Below are 20,850 nucleotides of genomic sequence, written 5' to 3' on the forward strand. Positions count from 1 at the left end.
CAAACCATGTCACGACTTCATATCAAAGCATGAAGTCATTCCCGTTAAGTGGGTACAATTCATCACAGATTGTGAGATACCCAACTGAGCATTCACGCAATCACTGCATTCTGACACCCAGAAAGGGTCATATGGGACGTAGGACCGCTGAGGCTTGAGAGAGCATCACTGCCCGCTGTGCCTGCGAAGTCACACAAGAGTCACAATCTGTGCCGCTTCTGCTTCGCAAGGCGTCTGTAGGCTCGGACAGATGGGAGAGAGCGCCGTGTCATCTGGTCACGCCGGTGCAGGAAGGGCGTCAGGGCAACCTTTGTGTAATTAGATAGATGGTCTCTGTGGGTCAGCTGGTGAGCTGACACTGAAACCTGTAGCTGTGGGCCAGATGATACTAATCTCTGCATTAAAAGCACCAGGCTGGGAGTTCAGCTCTGATGAAATGATGTCATCTTAACGTGTCGCATACAAACAGCTTCTTCAGTGCGTCTGTTTTAAAGCAGAGCACATAACATGTACAGTTTCCTGTGATGTCTGAACTGAGGTTTTCACTCACCTGAATAATTTTTATTGAAATCTGAATAATACACAGATTACAACCAAGGCTATCTGTAATGTGTTTTTGAAGTAGTGGTATCAAGTTATAATATGAAAAAACATCTTTACACTAGAGCCACAGTCTGCAAGCAATCACATGAATGCCTGACACAACCACCGCATCAATTATTAAAAAACTAAAACGAAAAAGAAATATAACTGATGATCACTAGATTTCTCATGTTTATTTAAATCCTGCTTGGAAACATACAGTGGACCTCTGCAATTGAGCATAACATGTAATAAAAACTCAACTGACCAAGTTATCAATTAATATATTGTGAACAACCAAGGTTATTGCATTCATATTAATTTTCGACTTGACAACGTACATTTTTCATCTTCAATTACACCGTGACCAAACGTGAACTTTCACGTTTACGCAAACCTTTAAAAAAATCTCATTGCCTTTGTTCTGTCTGAGGGTTAAGGAGGGCACAGAGGGCCCCCCAGTAGATGTGATTAAACCAGATGGAATGGATGACTGGGGGAAAATGGGGGCGGAGGAGACTGAGAGATGGAAGAAGGGAAAGACAGACTGCTGGATGAGAGGGGCGGGATGAGGGTTATGGCACTGCATTATGCATCGCGGATCATCAGCCCGGGTGCCTTGTTTTATGGGCTGGTGTCAGGGGTGCCACTCCTGCTTCACACTCTGTGGTGATGGGCCTGTTGCCATGGCAGCAGCAAAGCAGCTCATTAGCAAATATTACCGTTAGCCCATAGAGAGAGACAGAGAGAGCGAGCAGGGTGCTGACTTTGACGGACGACAGACGTTGAGTTTTAGGTTTACTGTTGACAGAGAGGTGAGACAGCAGAGAATGAAAAACGCTGCGGGAATGGCGAGACGCTACTGGGCATGTGCAAATGAAATGATGTGAATTCTTTGTTAGCTGATGATCTGCCCATTGATACCTATCGACTTTACATCCATCAGGCCACTAGATATCCAGGTTTTCGGTTTGGAGGAGAACTGCCGATGATTTCTATTCACAACAATTATTTTAAAGTATTTGTGTGTAAAGTGTGTGCGTATGCTGTGCTGTATTTTGCGTGTCGTGGGAGATTGACAGCCTGTTCCTGTTTGTAGTTTTTCCAGGAAGGAAGATTAGTGTGCATATTTAATGCTTTGAAACAGATTTTAAATGTCCAGGGGTCAGCCAACACAAACTGTAACCTTCAAAACTTTAAATGAAAGGAAGCAAAAACACCAAAATTGCAGCTTTCTTCTTCTTCCCTTCCAGGCATGATTGACGGCCCTCCCCTCCTCTGCAGCACGGCAGCGTGGCAAGCGGCGGGCAATCTTCAATAACAGGTGATCACGGCCGAGCAAACATCAAACCAAAAACACCCGAGCGCCAGAACGTCCAGGACAGCCGTCCCCTCAGTCTTACAATCACACTTCGGTACGTACGCCTCGAAGAAAGAGCCTCGCCCTGGGTGTGTGATCCCTCTAATGGAAAATGGTGTCTAATCGAGAAGAGAGCTGGTGAGCTAATGAAAAGGGTAGCAGGGTGACATTTTCAGAGTGACGGCTGAAGTAGGATGACATTTACAGGGAAGAAGCACCAAAGACGGTTAGAAAGGGCCTCCGTATATTATATGGGAGCAGCACGGGATAACGTCAGGAAGCCGATGCCAACATGACTCACTGGTATGGATGTCGCTTTGGTCTCCAGGTAGTATCATATGTGTGGATAGTGTTACACACAGAGACGGAGGTTGGTTTCCATGACACACGTTAAATGTGAATGATTTTCGCAGAGAAAATCTTTCACATTTAATTTTGTTTGTCTGGTAAATTTAGAAATATCAAGTGTTTCAGTCAGGATTTGTATCATTCTGTCTGCAGTCATGCAAAGGAGACGGCTTTCTGTGATAGAGCTGCAACGATTAGATGATTAATCGATAAGCCGGTCAAAACAAAATTAGTTGCCGACTGTTTTGATAATCTATAAATCATTTCAGTCATATTTCAAGCCAACATTGTTCCAGCTTCTTAAACGTAAGGATGCAAGGCTACAACCATCAAATTGTTATAGTGATTAAATGTGTTTCGGTCATAAAAAGAAATGAGTTGGGAAGACAGTCATATTATTTTAAACGGTTATGATGATCAGCCGTTGAGGAACAGCAAATGATCTGATCAAAGCAGATAAAACCAAGAAACACGACGGCAATCATCCTCTGATTTGGTTGATGCAAATAACTGGATGATTGACTGAGAGAATCAGTCGCCATGTTGGCATGAAGCCCATCTCGTCTGTAAGGATTCTTCTTTGCCTCATTCTGTTTCTCGATCTGATATAGCAAATAATCCATGTTTTGTGTTTGAATTATAAACGTGCTTGTGTATCTACCCAAACAGGCTCCCGACAAATCGCTGAAACTATGACCTTATAAGTGAAAGATGTCGAAACACACACACAGCCACACCTTTCACATATAAAGGTCATACACTTTAATCATCTCCCTTGTGAGCGTCCTTTACTCCCAAACCTTTATCCAGCACGTTTCCTGTCAGAAGTTTGACATTTCTTCTACATCAAAAGTGAATATATTCATAGTGATCTAACTTTTTAAAGTCATAACCAACTTATAAAGTCACGCCAAGTGTGAAACATACTACAAAAACTTTGTGAAACAGAGCCATAAAAAGTCCAGCAACCTCCGGCATGGCAGGACATTTTGCTCCATCGCGCCGCTGAATGTGACTAAACTCCATGAAATCTTTGCAGAGGAGCACAAGCCATTTTCTCACAGAGGACACGTCCACTGGGAGGGACTTGGGTCATTTGAGAAACGCAGATCAAGGAGGGGAACGTCTCCCTGCCACAAGGGGGACTTAAAATCAGGACAGCTTTTTGAGTTGGTGAACCATCTCCAGAGGATGGAGGATAGCGGGGTTTGAACCTTTGAAGTCCCTGCCAGTGGCCTCGCTGCGTATTTTCCCTGGCTAAAGATGAGCTAAGCATGTAATGACACTGGCCTGACAGCTGGAGGAGCGACAGATGTTCTCTTAATTCTTTATTTGCTTTAGTTAGATGATGGCAGTGCAGGCCAAGAGCATAATCCATGGTAGAGGGTCATAATCGGCGTCACTGTATCGGTCACACTTTATGTCCCGCTGATCAGAATTTATAAGCAGTATATTAATATTTAATACTGTAGAGTGTTTGTAATACATCATGTTCTGAGGTTGGAGGCTGTGGTATGTTATACAGAGTGTAAAGACCCCTCGGGGGGAGTTTTTGATTTGTGATTTTGGAACGTATGAATACTATTTTGCTTGCGTACTTGTAACGTGGTATAAATATATTAATGTACTTGTGAACATGTGGCTACCCAGAACAGTTGTAAAACATCACATGAGTAGTTATATTTGCTTGCAAAATACTTCATTTTGTTTGTTTTCTTTTATTATTTGTATGTTAGCACTTAGTAGTGCAGTAGTGTAGTGCACTTTTGTTTACACTTCCTTTGTTGTTCGCAGGACCACAAATCTGATTGTGTCCTTGGATTTCCAGAGCTAAGAGGGTGAAAGTATTTGTAATTGTCAAAGAAACCCCAGAAGAGGGAGAATGTCCGTTAATGTCTGTGTGCTGTTAGTGTCGCACACACACACACACACACTTGGGAGAAATAAAAATTACAGGCTACCCATCTTGACGAGATGAATGCATTAACACACTTTCGCCACGGGGCCAGGACGCCTGAATGTGTCCTCGGCGAGCCGTTGTGGGTCGAGCGTTCACATTTTTAATCAGTCTCTACTGCTTCTTGATTGCACTGAAACCTTTCTGATATCTGATACTTATCTCATCAGTCTATAACACATGATGTGTATTCTCAATGTAACACATTCAAACATATTCATACGAGAACTGTACTTAAGTACCTAATTCAAGGTACTTGTACTTTCTGAGTTTTCGTATCCCTCTTATCCAGTGAAATTCATGAATGTCCAAATTGGGTGATTTTGAATGTTTTTGATAAACCGAAGGATGAAGTGTTCTTTTATGTCATGTCAATTTTGCTCATGATACATACATTTACTTAAGTAATTCTTTTAATGCAGCACTTTCCTTTCATAGTGTGATTTTAGTTCTTTTGTGAGTACTTCTGTCACTACTGTGTGTATTCACGTCATAGACAATGTTCAGGTTTCCCAGTCAGCTCGGACCGGACAGTAAACACCTTAAATGTTCAGCTTCAGTTTCTGCATTGAGCGAAATGCTTCCGAGCTGCTGTTTTGGATGCAGTTTTATCGTGTGCGCACAAGGTGACCGTACAGTCTCTCAGTTAGAGGCAAAGACATGCTTTTCTCTTTGTTATGCAGTCTGAGAAACGTGGATTTTATCATAAAATATTCCACAGTTAATTAAAGATATCACAGTTTGTGTAGTGGGTAATTATTTTCCTCACAGCTGAGGTTTGTTCTTGAGCCTACAGAAGACAAAGTCCCTCTTCCAAACATTTTAAAGGACTCTCTTGTCAGTGTCTCTGCTGTCTTTGTCTTGTGCAATCAATGTATTGTCTGGTGTCTTCCCATCAATAATTTGACAATAGGCTCGTGTTATTGCTTCTGCAAAAATTGACAACATGACATTTACTTGAAACAATGACACTTAATGGTTTATGTCGCTCTGTGCAATTGTGATGGATGAGACACGTGCTGCCGTCCACAACTCTGCGGTGGCAGCGTCTCTCCGTCGTCTTGTCTCGTACGTCATCAGGCCTCTGAATGACTCCAGTGCTGCTGATAGCTCAGTGAACTCTGCTCAGTAAACAGTTTTAATTTATCGATATGAAGGCCGAGGTTGCTGGTGAATGCTCTGATGCTGCTGCAGTCTGGGATGAAAAATGAGTCCAATTGTTGATTGTGCTTTCTTTCCTGCGCGGCTCGATTTGTCGGTTTGTCTTTCTTTCACATGCGAGCATAAAAATAAAAAAACCTGACATGAATGCTCACCCACATCCAGCTTTCTTTACTGCTGTCATTGGGACACACAGCACATGCACTCATGGATTTGCTCTTTCACTCCACCCCTCTTTATCTCTCTGTCATGTTATTTGAGTTTTTTTGTTCACCTTTATTCACCCTTTGTCTTATGTTCTCTCCTTCACCGTCTCGCTGTCTTTCACTGCCGCTCAGTCACCGTCTCGCTGTCTTTCGCTCTCTGTTGACAGCTAAACCATTTCAGGGTCCTTTGGTCTTAACAGCAGAAGCTGTCATGTCAGATGCAGCGAGGTAGATGGGAGTGGATCTTGTTTTTTTGCCAGCTAAAAGACAAAGTCATGCATATGAGCATTTATGTGCACATGCATGGACGTGCATGCTGTATGTATGGAGACATACTCATTAACATGCTCACACACACACACACACACAGATGCATATTCTGTCCAAATTAGTGTGCTCAGATACCAGATAACTTTACCAAACATTAATTCATTTTAATGGCAATAAACTGGAAAAAACGAGGATTAATTAAAAACAGAGACAGAAAAGTTACGACAAGTGTGAAAGAGACTGATGCAGTTGTATAATTCATTGGATGTAACATAATCAACATATTTCTTTGATCAATGTGAAAAACGCTGAATGCTACTTGAATCCACAGGATAGATACGTCACTTGCCATTAGAGGCTGAAAATAGAGTCGGGCTGAAGTGAAGCGATTATCAAGCAAATTCCCTTCAGAGTTTTCTGTTCCGTGCTGAAGGAACTTTTTTGCAGCCAGCATCACATTTTATAACCCAACGTTTCAGGCAAGTTGGGGATATCCCTGCGGCCTTTGAAATGGACAGTCGCCTCTGCTGCCTGGAGAAGCAGGTTATAAATTGCCAGCTGTCACTTGAAGTCATTTTTGTGCACAGTGTGTTTGCATTAAGTACATTTTGTTCTGCAAAATTGCAGTGGAGTGTCAAAGTGCATCGCATCCCCAAGTGTTGCAAATTAATATGATAATGACATGATAATTATATTATAATTATTCTCAGTTCATTTTCTTCATTTTGTTGCAAGAAATTCATTACATGGCATGGAAAGTGATACTTGGCGCCCCAAGGTGCATAGTGTGCTCATAATGCATTCCGTGCCATGAAATATACATTATGTGTTAGGGGAAATGCAGCGTGAGACATTTGGTGCTCCATATTAAAGCAATGTGAGGACTGTGATGAACGGCGAGAAAATAATCACTTTATAGATGAGGGATGAAGAGCAGAGTCCAGTCTTTATTCGTTTACCTCGTGGTTCACTTCAGTTCAGGGTTCATCGTCAGCATGTATTCACACAAAGAATGTTTTTGTGTCTTAATTCACGTCAATTTGTCTCTTCTGTCATTTCCTCGAACCAATTCTTTGTCATCCTGTTTCCAATTAGAGTTGGGTCGTTCTGTGGGCATCTTTACATTAAGAGTGAAAACATCTAACCACCCGTGCTGTTGTGATCACATCTTTTCACTGTTTATTCTTCATGTCCCAGTGCCACGTGATCAGGTGATCAGGTGATCAGGTGATCAGGTGATCAGGCCTTAAATCTTGTCCCACAAACACACTCCTCTGTCCATTCAGCCTACAACATGATGATTATCTTTTAAAAACAGCCTTTCTGTCTCTTTAAAGTGATCAATATAGCACCTTTAATTAGAACTAGATTTTATTAACCGAAATACTGACCCAATTAATATCACTCATATTGACTGTAGTTTTTTGGAGTACAACCTTATGTTTTGGGGTGTGTTTGTCTTTGCTGTTACACAGGCAGTGGAAATGCTAATGTATGCATGAAACACTTGAAATTCACTTCACCATATTGTTTCAACTTATTATGACAGTATATATTTGGATTTTTCATTAAGAATTCCATCTGCGATGGTAATATTACATCATCACGTCACGTCATCTGTCTCTGCGTGCGACTTCCTGTACACAACAAGAGAGGATGCAGTTTTTTTGCATATAAGAGGATAAACATGCTACAACTTAACTTTCATTGCTTTACTCACTCATCCACAAACTCTCACATGTGAATAAAATAGTCTCACTTTACGACGTAAAGTAGTCCAACATGTAACCTGTGGGTCCATAACAATAACCGTCTGCGTGCGTGTGCTCGTTCTGGTAGTCAGTCACAGGCAGCAAAACAATATTGTGCATAAAGAAAACACTTTGTCTCTTCCTTTTGTGGCTCCTTCAAACAATGTGTTTGCAGCCCTTTTAAAATTAGAGAAATAACTCAGTAGTTCAGGATATGTTCCTGCCCAAATTTACTCTGGTGATTTCTTTACCTCCTGCAGATGTTTGTCTCATCTGTTGATGTGCATTGTGTGGCGGACAGATTTGGCTTGGAGGTGCATTTCTAGACATTTTGTGCTACAGAAGCCACACTGTCAGTGAGGATTACCGCATTTTATGGTGAAAGTTCCCCCCTGGGATGTCATTACTTTAAACCCTCGTGCAATACATCAATTTCTAATTAACATTTGCATACTAGATAGTCGAGGGGTGCCTGAGAGGAGGTGTGTGTGTGTGTGTACATTTATGCTAATGAATTGAAATAAAATTAGCCTGCAGCCTAAGATGGGGCGGAGCATTGGAATGCTTCAACACCCAATGGGAGGGTCAGGCTGGATGCTCCAGTGCTGTCAGCGACACCCGGTGCATCCAAAAACACCATGACTGCAGACCTGAACCAGCTCGTGGATGGAGTGTGTAGGATGAGTTTCTGTGTCGGAGGAGGTTTGTTTGTGTGAGCCGTTTTGTCCCAGATGGAACACAAGTGGGCCAGATCGGGACCTTTTCAAGCGGTCCCAGCTCAGCTACAGTCGGAACAGCACTTACATGGACATGTTATTCTGAACAAATGAGCAGCCCATCTATGGAAGCGTCAGTTCATAGAAAAACTTCACCTGAGTAACGTTAATACTTTAGGCATATACACGCTGATGTTTGTGTTCTGATGTTGGCTATTATATCAAGATCTTCTTGTTTCAGCACTGACTGTACATGATATTTTGTTTGTTTCAATCATCTATTTATTTGTTTGCTGAATAATGTTGACAAACAACCAGTAGTCAGTTTGAGGGCGGCGGTGAGCTTGACAGCTAAAAAGTTAACTTGAGAAAACGTTTAGATTAGCTAACAAAGCAAACTGCATGTTTGTTATTTAAAAAAACTGGGAAATAATTTTGTGTTCAAACAGCAGAAATGTTGAAAATGCAGAAATCTAACATGCTGAAATGAAAACGGTGGATAACAACACGCTGTGTGCAATGTGTTTGTTTGTTTGCTTGTTTGTTTTGAGGCAGGGGTTGTTGATGGATGCTTTTCATGTCAGATCAATCAATAAAATTAATTTTAGTTACGTTTCCTCTCTCAAATTGGAACAAAATGAATTAAATGAAATACAGTGCAGGTGAGCATTAGGGTCAGTCACCTTGGATTAAGTATGTGTGTGTTCATGCCTTCTTGGTGTGTGTCTGTGCTCTCTTCTATGGTAGGAGTGAGGCTTGGTAACTTGCATGAAGATGTGTCAGCCTATACTTCTGAAATGTTTTCTCTTACCGCCAAAAATGATGTGAAAAATAATAAATATAGAAAGAATTTTATCAATATTTTATCATTTCATCAGTTACGCATCACATTTTCACAAACAAAGAAATTGCATTTGTCTTCTGTGAATATGATGAGTCGAGTTGGTTGCATGGAAGAAGTGTGGAGATATTTTTCTCTGACATGCAGAGAGTAAACAAATTATTGTGCCCTCTTAGACCAGGCATCATAATTGGTGGTAGCTGAGCATTTATGCATCATTCCACAAATTTTCATTAAAATCCCATCAACAGCATTCAGCTGATGCACAGGCAGTCTGATGCTGATCCATAATCTCTACCCGCCCCCCTCCCACACACACACACACACACACACACACACACACACACACACACACACAGTTTCATCCTGGGAGCAATTGTCCACCACAGCTGGGAGATAATTTAACTGATATTATCTAGAAATAAACTTAGAGGGTTGGATGCATAGCTTCATTATCTTACTGCTTGAATAAAATCTGTTGTGCACAATCACTAAATATTACATGCAAGGGAAAGTGTGTGTGTATGTGTGCGCTTGCATGTGTGTGTGCGCAACAAAAGAATTGAGGTGTCATGACCAAAGGTCTGCTGAAACAGACGTGCAATATGTGAGTGTGTTTGGAGCAAAGCAAATGATTCATTTCTACAGTACTTTGCATGCAGATGCAACTAATCAGAGTCAGAATCAGAAGCCTTTATTGTCATTGTACAAGGAATTCAACGGAATTGTAACAGCCTTGGAGTGGTGTTACTCTGAATCTACGATTAAGTATGTAAAAGACAAGACAACTTATTTGCATAGCCCATTTTTCCAAGCAGTTTGTCTCAAAGGGTAATTTCTCAATCAAGAGTTACACTGAAGGCAAACACATTCTGATGCTGGTGGGTGATCACAGCAGTATGCCCACACGGGGGTGGACCACAGGCGACCAAAAACAGAAAGGTGTGAACACGCCTTTTCATTTCCTGAGATCAAAACTATTTTTACTTCGTGACACATTTTGGGGGCTTTTGTTTGCTCTACACAACACAGGACAAATACGAGACAAGAAAAAGTCACAAAGACAAATGAACAATAAAAGATTTTCCCTGCCCCCAAATGGCCAGAAAATCAATAAATGCGGCTTTAAATCCCAGTATAATCTCACTGTTAAATTGACTCTTTGTTGGTATCCATAATACCCATGACACCATTCACAAGACGTTGCTCTCACTAACCAAATCTTGATTACTAAGCCTTCCAATATTTGTGGTCAAATCGTATGCTAATGTTTCCTGGCAACAACAGCTGTGTGATTAAAGCAGCACTCTTGAGGAATTCCTTGTGCAATGGTAATGCATGAGAAAGACTCCACGGTGTAACTGACCTGAAGCTGCTGTGTACTATCAATCATTTTAACAAGGCAACCGCGGGTCAAAATATTAACATCATTATTTGGCCATGATTGTCAGCTCGCTATGTTTAAGGTCACAGTAAACAACCACGATAAATTCTCATGAATAGTGTGACTGACTGACACAGAGATACATCAGTATGCTCTTATTTCTCCGCTCTGACAATGTGGTTCAAGGACAACAGGACCTCTTCATAATAATATTCCTAAAAATGATTCACCCCCTTGTAAGACGATGATTCTACTCTCCCTTTGGGATGAAATTACATGTTGTGTGTCAAGCTGAGGCAGAGTAATACGCTCTGATTATCAAGCAATGCGCCGAATCTTCGACTATCTCCAAGGAATGCTAATCACTCTTCAATTGGATTTTTTCGGTGACGCCTGCCATTAATCCTCACCACAGTCTCGTGTGATGAAACTGCCGCACTCTTTTGAACATAATTAACTCCCATGATCGCTTTTGAACCTTGCTGCACTGAGTGCTCCGATCGAGAGAAATCACATCAAGCTTTTGCGAGTATTTAATGGACCCACGAGTGTCAATTAATGTAGAGAAGCTTTTCATTGCACTTTCTTTTCATGTCCACTAGCCCAGGTTTTATTAAAAAGCACTTATCCTGAGCCTGTGCTTTTGAAATGAACAGCCTTCCAAGGCTTTACAATAACCCGCGTCCTGTTGTGATTAGTCTGAGGGTGCTGGACCCCCATCACTGTGACTCTAGACCCAGCTCAGCCTCTGGTTTGACGTCACTGCTTCAGGCAAGGATCTGGGAGATGAGAACAAGTAGCAGACATCCATCGAATTAGACTCTCCTGAACATCTTTTGGTGCTAAAGTGCTTCCAAGTTAGTGTTTTAGGAAGCTACACATGACTTAAACACTGACATGCAACTTTATCCTGCATCTGTAACATGTTTTTAATCTGTGTTTTTTATGATCCCTCTATGAGGCAGTTTTTGCGACCTTACAGAGTGTGTATTCACATGCACCTTAGTATTCCAGTTTTGAACCTTATCGTGGTTTTGATCTTATTAGGGATGTCCTGTTTATATGTAAATGCACGCATGTTTTCGTAAAGTCAGAGGTAAGTTACAGTTGACTGTGACACGCTGGTTAAGGTGCCACAGACTGCAAATGAAAATTTTGCCCCAAATATTCTCACTTGACCCCTTCATTCACTTTGAGACACCCACAGTTCAAATGGTGATGAGTAAGGGTGACTTGACCCCACCTGTGACCTTTGGACATCATGAGAAGTCTTGTCTTGTTGTGTTGTTAAACAGCTGATCACCCCAAGTTTGATATCCAGTTTTCATCTTGTTTTAGCGCCGCTAGCAAAGCGTTATGGGCTGTCCTCAATGCCCAGTGTATTGTTGAGAATCTGCAACAAAATAATTGTCCACTTCCAAGCTTTTTCAAAACTGCAAAATGAAGCTGAGAGCTCCAAAAGGACTGGACATTTTGAACTATGATCATTTTGTCACTGGTTTGGTTCAGTTTAGGCTACAAGAATGTCTCGTAGCTTCCTGATTGGCTACTGTATGTGGATATGGGTTTTGTAAACTGGCATAACAGCCCATGTTCCTGCTGTTCTCTGGAGAGTCTGGTATTTGGACTCTGCTACTTGTGCACTTGCTCTCAAAAATGGATGTGACAAGTTTGAGGGTTAAGTGAAGAAACAGAACTTCAGACTAAGACTGTCACACAACAGATCCAATCAGTACGCTCAGAATAACAGTCAGCTGTAGCACAGCCTGTCAAGTTCATGTACTGTCTGTTTTTACATATGGCTCCAGTGATGAGCACTGACATCACAGCATCTGGCTGAATTATTCCCACTTTACCCAGGGGAGCATGATATTGTGTCCCCACATGAGCACTGCAGCACACAGCTTTCTATTTCAGTGTTTCCAGAGGGACGCAAGGAGCTGAAAATGCATGGTGGAAACCGACTGTGTGACAGGCTAAGTGGTGAATGTTTGGGCAGACATTTATCTATGTATGTATTTATTTATTTATTTAGGTTTATACAAGAAAAGAAAGTCTCTGTTTAAAGATCCCCTGTGTTATTTGGAAAGGCTTACATAGTCATTTGCAAACCTTTATTTGATCTGATCCTCAATGGAGCCCTCTGTAGTTCGTGTCAGTCTTTATATTACCTGGACCCGTACTGGTCCCTTTATTGGAATCGATCTGGTTCGTCTCAGGTCTGTATAGTTACGCCTACATGCTTCTGGGACATTACCCAGGATAACCACACTGTTGGCCACCATGCAGTTCAAAGCAATTAGGGGTGAAAGTGTTAATTACGGTCTTGCTCAGAAGCTGCTCACAGGCACCTGTCAACTGAGGAGGGACTTTGTGCTTCACTTCTCCAACTCAGATTTCACTTGCCAAGTACACGCCGCCCTGAGGTTGCAAATCCTTTTTTGTACTAAATACAAACAAGAAAAACCAAATACCAGCTGTAATGAAATCAGGTGTCTTCCATAATATTTGGCACTGTGATTTAGGGGATTAAGATAGCAGAAAGTTTGCAACAAAAATTTTCTTGATTTAATATTTGCAGCCACGTTTTCTTTTGTCTGTTTCCAGCTGATCTGTCTACATTAAAAACACATGTCAGTCAATAAATAATCAGATAGAGTAATAATAGACTCAATACTACTCAAAGCAGACATAGCTGCCACCTTTCATTTTTTAGAAATCTTATTTATGATGCTTTTTAGGCAAACTACACTCTTAAATATTTTACATCAAGGCAATCCAGTGATACTGCACAGCAGACTGTGGACCTTTGGTTGAGGCCTATAAAATGATTAAATTGGAGGTCTATGAAATGTATAGATTGGATGAGGCTTACAAGGCTGAGCAGATTGTCCATTAACGACTGGCCTGGTGCTTTGAGGTTTGTCTCCCTCTGTCCACGTGTCCTTGGGCAGGACATGAAACCCTAAATTGTTCCTGATGTTCTTCAGCACCTTGTGAATGGTTAAAATTAGGGGCAAATTTTTTAGTGGTCAAGTTGAAGTGCCAGGATGACATGATGTTGCTATTTACCATGCAAAATATGTTTACTACCAGACAGAAAATCTATTTTTGAGTTTGTGGCACAGCTCAGAAGTCTGACACTGTGAGTGAATCATTGAGCACTTTGGATTAATGGATTAGCTTCTGATAAGACCAGATGTGTCCAAGGTTTTTGATGTGGCGAGTGGGTGTCAGAGGACTGGCAAATGTTTAACAGATAATTCTTAAATATTCACCGAATCAGTCTTCCAGAATTTGCCATTCCTCTAATCAAAAGGCATGGTGGGCATCTTGAGTAATTGATGCATAGCTAATGACTTGGTGATTAATAGCCTGGCAGTCGACTCGCATAAATGTGACTGAACCAAAGACAAGAAAGGAGAGCAGGTTGAAAACAAAGACCCTGCAATGTTCTGTGACGTGTTCAAGGCCACGGAACGACGTTGGTCCATTGCTCTTATAAAAGCCATCTAATTAGAGAAGAAAAGCTCCATGCTGGGCGTGTTAAAATGTGATGGGTGTTAATTAGGTTTGTCCAGGCATATGGTGATTTGCTCTCTGGATTAGCATGGCTGTGGCTGATGACAGAGGGGGGAGGGATAACTAGTTGAGTTTGCTGGCTGTCATTGGCTACAAGGCTTCTATGATGGCGGCGAATATGATCTCCGGATTCAGTGAAAGGTCCTTTGGGTTTTGTAAAGGTCAGAGTTTTGTTCCACTTGACAGTAGGGTGGCTCTATCCGGCCGGTTTCACCCTCCACTCAACAAGTCCCTGCCAAGAGAAGAAAAGATGGTAATTACTGACATCCTGTTCGCACTAATAACCTTCTCATTCAAATGAGGGTCAGCAATTTCCTCATCTGTATGCAAGCTACACAAAAGCAGCTATTAAATACTAAGAAATCCCTGACCAGGTCACAAGAACTAATTGATGAAATCTGTGGATGCATCTAAGGATCCCCCTGATGCGAGCAACAGCAGTACCTACGATGCCATTATCTCATGCTGCGTTCCTGGCTAAGACAGATGGTCCTGGGGGACCAAGCAGAACCTCGCCATCGGCCTCCCTCCTCTCCCCAAAGAGACTATTGGTGGAGCCGGCACTATACTGGGCTAATATTAGCCACAGATAAGGACACCTGCAGAACGAGGACATTTGGCATCAACCAGAGATACAGTGGAAACCTTCAGTTCAGCTATATATAGCCTGGAGAAATGAGAGGAAGAAGGCCTGCATGCTGTGATGTTCACTGTCATTTGCATTTCTGCCTTGAAAAATGTGTCTCTGGGAATAAATATCTTCCACTGCTTCATTTGATTCTACTTGGTTGATGCACTTTATCGACGTACTTTCTGTTTGGTTAAATCATTCCAGGAAATTGATTGTAGGTTTTTAAGGTCGAGCCCACAAGTGATTTTCCGTTCGTAAAATCAATGCATTGTTAATAATGCATATTTCTTGGATTACCAAGATATGATGGAGGTGTGAGAGAACGTCCTTCACCCCAGAGAACCAGAGTCTACAATCTCATTTCAGCAAGCGTCCTCAAGCTGTTGGCGCCTTGTTTCCAATGTGTTCTGCTGTTGGAGCCATACATGCTATTCATCAAACAGGTACACCAGACTGGAAGCACAGTTTGCATGTCATCTGAAGCACACCTAGTCAGTAATCAGTGAAGTCCCCCCCCTCCTTCACGCCTTCATGCATATTCATTTAGGGCAGGAGTGAGCAAATGATGGCAGGAGATGTGAAAAGTGGGGTTTGCTAATGTTGGGGTCGTTGATTTTGCAGTTGGGAAAAAAAAAAAAAAAATCCTGCAGATGCATGTTTGTACCTTTGGAAAAATGGTGGCAAAAAGAGAATTTGATTAACAGCAGACACATCTTGTATGATGAGCAGGAGATCTATATATTGTAACAATATATTTAAGGCTGTGTAACCTTTAGCTATAAATGGCCATTAGTGATTAAATAAACTAGCTAACCATATGATAAAAAAGGAACTGTGATTTACCCCATCCTGTCAGTCACCCAAGTTCATCCTCTCTTGTGTTTTTGCTTATATTTTGACACACTAAACTCCTCATTAAAGGCAATAAATGCGTGAAAATACAAACAATCAAAACAGATGTTGCTCTGTTTTGGTGTCAAGTGGCTCGAGGATACGCAACACTCACAGAGCTTTAGAAGCTCGGAGCTTTACTATTCGAGCATCCTGGCTGATATAAGAGGATAATTTGTTGCACATATGCTGTATATGACTGTGAAGCATTTATTCTCTTGAGTAGCTGGTACAAAGCGCCTCTAGAAGGTGGCTTGAGATGACAGAGCTCCCTCTCCCCCCTGAGGGCGGCGGCAGCAGCAAGAGAAGATTTCCCAGAAGTGGGTTCTTATTTATCACATTATTGCTGTTTTGATTTGTTTTTCTGAGAATGGACACTAACTCTACTTTGAAGTGACTGATTCACGTGAAAGGACACAATCAATAGGATATACGCTGATCCCAGTACAGTGCTCCATTAAGCGGTGGATATTAAAAGCTGTTTGCCTGATAATTGCACAGTCCACAACCACATGCCCTTACATGTTTCCTGTTCGAAGTTTCTTGTAATTCAGCGGGTAAAGCATGAAAATTACATGTTGGGTCTGGGACTCGTTATACTTATGCTAAATATGCTCTCAGCACTCATTGGATTAGTCATTCACCAAACAGCACATCATTATGGAAGCTGCATATTTCAGAGATTGCAGTGGAGCAATTCAGTGTATTTTTGTTTTGTAAATATTTTATTTGAAATGTTATACTAATTCAGTTCATACAGATTTAAGGCTTTGACCCATAAGCTAATTTGAATAAAATAAGTAGAAGATATTAAATGGGTGAAACTTTTAAACTTCGGCCATACCCTGAGAATAATCTCAATCTTCCCATTTCGCACAATATTTAAGGTACTTATGAATGATTGCAAATTGAAAGAAAACATTATGCCATCAAGTAGAAATGCTTCATGTAGCACTCAGAAATAAAAGAAAATCACAAAAGAGGAAACATTCCCTCTTGTCAGCTGTAATCAGCGGTTCAAGATGATATCAAATGCTTCACCCACATGCAATTATAATATTTGATATTTTCTTGGGTTGTTTTCTCTTCCAGCCCAGCACCTGTCAGTCTTTGATTTTTTTTCCTTGAGTGTGTGATTTAAGTGTGGGTGTTTATGTACTTGCACTTGTTATCAACACACCTGAGGCTGAGCATGTTTACTCTTGTTGTCAACATGATTTAAGTGTGTGAGGAGTGATGGGCGAGATATAAGGTTACATACATATATTGCAATCTTTTGGTATGTAATTCTGATAAACAGTCATTTAAACAAAAGCCACTTAGTCACTGATGATTTTCTTTTCTCCTTTCTTTCAAGAAAGGGTAAGCTCAGACAATAATATGCTGAAATTGTTGTTTTGAGACTCAAATGTTCACCCTGTGGCTTCAAAAACACTGGATTTATACACTAAATAAACAAAAGTATTGGGACACACCTCTTCAGTGCTGAATCCAGGTGTGGTATGAAGCTGTTTCTCAGGGTTTGGGCTCGTCCCCTGACTTCCAGTGAAGGGAAATCTTAATGCTTCAGCACACCAAGACATTTTGGACAATGCTATGCTTCTAACTTTGTGGCAACAGTTTGTTGAAGGCCCTTTTCTATTCCAGCATGACTGTGCCCCAGTGCACAAAGCAAAGCTCCATAAAGACATGGTTGGATGAGTTTGATGTGAAGAACCTGACTGACCCACACAGAGCCCTGACCTCAACCCCATCCAACACCTTTGGGATGAACTGGAACGGAGATTGTGAGCCAGGCCTTTAGGTCCAACATCAGTGTCTGGATGGGCAAAAATTCCCACAGAAACTCTCCAAAATCATCCCTGTTGATGTAATTGTCAATATGGTGTAGTGAGAGTCTTTAGACATTCACAGAAATACCAAAATATGGTTTAGCTAATCACTTCATCTGTGTGTGTGGTTGTGTTTAGTGGTTAGCTGTTAGCATGGTTGACAGCCGAAGAACTGTCACTGATAACAAGTTTCAGCGAGTTAAGTGACTGAATCGGCGAAATGTTTTTGATCATAAAGTAACTTAACTTACTTCTCTCACTAAAACACTCTCTGCTTATGTAGCCTGTGTAGTCTTATCTTAACCACACACACACCTACACACACACACACACACAGACACACCCCGTCTGCTCACAGGCTGCTATCATCTGCTGGCACGAACACACACCAGCTCGTGCCCTCCGGGGGGTTGGAGGATGGTGGGTGGGAGGGCAGGTTTTCTGGCAGGCCCTCCGCTCTTCACCCTGTACACTGAGCTATCTGCCTCAGAGTCCCCTCCTGTCAACTCAAGGACTTCTCGATAAAGTGTCTGTCACTATCGCTCGCTGTCTGTCTCCGCAGATAGCTAACAGATGTCCAAGTCAGAGCCGCTGAGTGACAAAGCATCATGGCGAGGGTGGGTGGGATTATGCAGCATGTAACAGGATTACAAGTGAAATGCGAGCTGTTGTGTGCTGCTGCTGCTGCAGAAAACACAGCAGCCTGCTCAGATTACCAGTAGCTGAGAGGATGTCACTGTGTTTCAGTAAAATCTCAACTGACAACCTTGAATGACGCAGACACATTCACAGTTAAAGACGTCTGTTGTGGAGTGTGTGTGACTTCACTTTTGTTCAGTTTGGGGAAACTTGTGCGTCGCTGTCCTTGTTGAGCAGAAGCGTCGAATCAAACTCTATTTCCTCTGGAGACGTTTGTTCCTGTTGATTTTACATCAGTCTCGTCTGAAATCACGTTTGTTTCCTGATAAAGAGAAGAGTTTGTGAGTTTTTCAACATTCTGTCCAAAGAATATTTCACTCATTCATAAAACGTCCTTGAATCTTGTAATTATGAACCGACTGAAGGGGAAGATGGTTTTCTTTGTTTTTGTTTCATGATTTTGTTATTGACTTTGACCCCTTGAGATACGGTGAATAGCGACGCCTGGGAACAAACTAGTTTTTACTCCCTCTTCATTATTCTGCAAAGTGAAATGGCCCTTCAGGAATTTGATTACAAATTAAACAGAAAGTATTATGTGCTAATCATTTGTAAATTGTGAAATTGCATGTTGAGTTATTTTTAATCGACATCCACCCCAACAAAAATTAAACATGTCAAAAACGCCCAAACGTATTTGATGGACTGGGTTTAGTCAAACTCTCCAACAGTTCATATATTTTCTGTAGATGGGAGGACCTCTAAAAGATATGAAATGATTCATCACGCAGTATCTCCCAGTACTCGGAGTTTGCAAGAAAGTGACCCAACTGAAAAGATTTGAAAAGTCATTTAGCTGACAAAGTAGCTGCTGTTTTCAGCAGAAGAAGAGAAGATGCTGTAAATTAGTGAATTAGGCAAAATAACATAAAGAACGTTTGACATCTTTAGTTATTCCTGAAGGACGCTTCTCCTGTGAAATATTAAAACCAAACGGCTGGGATATTCTCTACACAAATCCTAAAAATGACTGAGATAACGGTCACATTTGTTCCCGTTGTGCTGAACCTTCATATCGTGCACTGTTTCCTGTGTTATCAGTCAGTACGCTCTGGAACAAAACTCTCTCGATAATAGCAAAATGTAAAAACTAAATGTTATGTCATTGTTATCTCTTGTGCAGAAGCTTTTCTTCTCCCAGCTTTGACATTCACGCTTTTTATTATTATTATGTTGATAATCCTCGTGAAACCTATAATTATGTGTTGAATGGATCTTCACCCCACCAGGGAAATCAATTAAATCTCAAAGGCTTTTTGTTTAATTTATGAGATGGGATTTTAATTCCACTGGCTAATGAAAACTAATGAAAACTTCCATTCAGATTTCAGTCATAGATCAGCATATCAATAGCAGCACCGATGCAAGGCATTTTAATACATTAACCAACTTAATTTGGAGCACGTGTCTCTGTGGTCGTACATCCCTTATGTGGATCCCTTATCAAACATCATCCTGTCTGTTTGAACCGTCATTTAAGGCTTTTAATTCACACACAGAAGAATTTGGCAGGAATGTGGAAGAGGGGCTTGATGGACATATTTGTGATTGCAGTGATTGAACTTTCAGGTCACAGGGTGGCCCACAAAACCAACCTTCGAAGGAGTGGGTTTCAAAGCGACCGATGGTCTTCGACAACAAGTGTAATTTATGGGTCGATGTAGCCAAGTCACAGTATATTAATACTGAGACTGGATGCAGGGCATGGCCAGTGACTGGGGCGAGTTCAATGAAATGCTGAATGGACTCCCCTCGCTCGCTGCAGGTGGAAGTGAATTCTAATCCGACCGTAGTGCTGCTCGGCTTACTAATAAACTGCTCAGAGTGCAGGATGGAGACCGCAAATATTCCTGCCTGCTACCAGGAACAGCGAATAAAGACCAGGATCAAGGCCGAAGCCTGAAACCAGACTCAGAGGTTCTGACCTTGTGGTTGCAAAGTCCTCCATGTCGACTCGCAGAGAATCGTAATGATCGCGGACACAGTGTGAGTGGGTCTCGCTGGAATAAGTTCTGCTGCAGTTAATAATGCTGCTACCACTAGTTATTTAAACTTAATTGGTCTCATCCACTCAGAAGCCCAGCGTCCTCTGAGTCCACCATATCACTGAAGTGAGACAAACAAGACGCATTGCAGGTACAATTTCAGTAAGTCAGAAATATCCACGCTGGGTATATTCACACACTGTTGCTTTGAACTGACTGACTCTGACATTGTTGCCTTTACTGGACAGACAGGAAGTAAAAGACATGAGAAACACAAACGTGTCCAAGATGAGCTAAGTTACTTTGCAGGTCAAGATTTCTTTCCCCTCTGAAGTGTAACGGAGCAGAAAATGCTAGTAGGATAGTAGAAGTATTTGAATAAATGGAATGTGTTACTTTCCACTCCTGGATTTAAGGGCGTATAAATAAACAAGATGGTTTACGCTGGAGTGACAGTCCAGATTCAGCTCCTTCTCTCTTATCGGCTATCACGTCATGGCTCAGCCTCCAGTCTGCCGTCAGACAGAGATTGTTATGATTTCCGAGTGCTTTTTCTATACATAATGAAATGTGAACAAGCCAACAGTGTGGCGGAAAAAAGTAGGTCTGTAACATTTAATCCAATTAAGCTGTCTTACAGTCCCCTGATAATTA

At 41.5% G+C, this 20,850-nt stretch overlaps 1 protein-coding gene across 1 annotated transcript in view; it reads left to right on the forward strand.

Moving 5' to 3' along the window:
- The window catches only part of LOC124069980 (neuropilin-1a-like), a 138,832-nt gene that overhangs the window by 34,946 nt on the left and 83,036 nt on the right, over positions 1-20,850 (forward strand). The window contains exon 2 of the mRNA XM_046409553.1: positions 1,836-1,997. The gene's annotated coding sequence lies outside the window, so the exon portion shown is untranslated. The remainder of the gene's footprint in view (positions 1-1,835; positions 1,998-20,850) is intronic.

The sequence above is a fragment of the Scatophagus argus genome, chromosome 13 (genome assembly GCF_020382885.2).
Source record: "Scatophagus argus isolate fScaArg1 chromosome 13, fScaArg1.pri, whole genome shotgun sequence".
NCBI classification, from domain to species: Eukaryota; Metazoa; Chordata; class Actinopteri; family Scatophagidae; genus Scatophagus; species Scatophagus argus.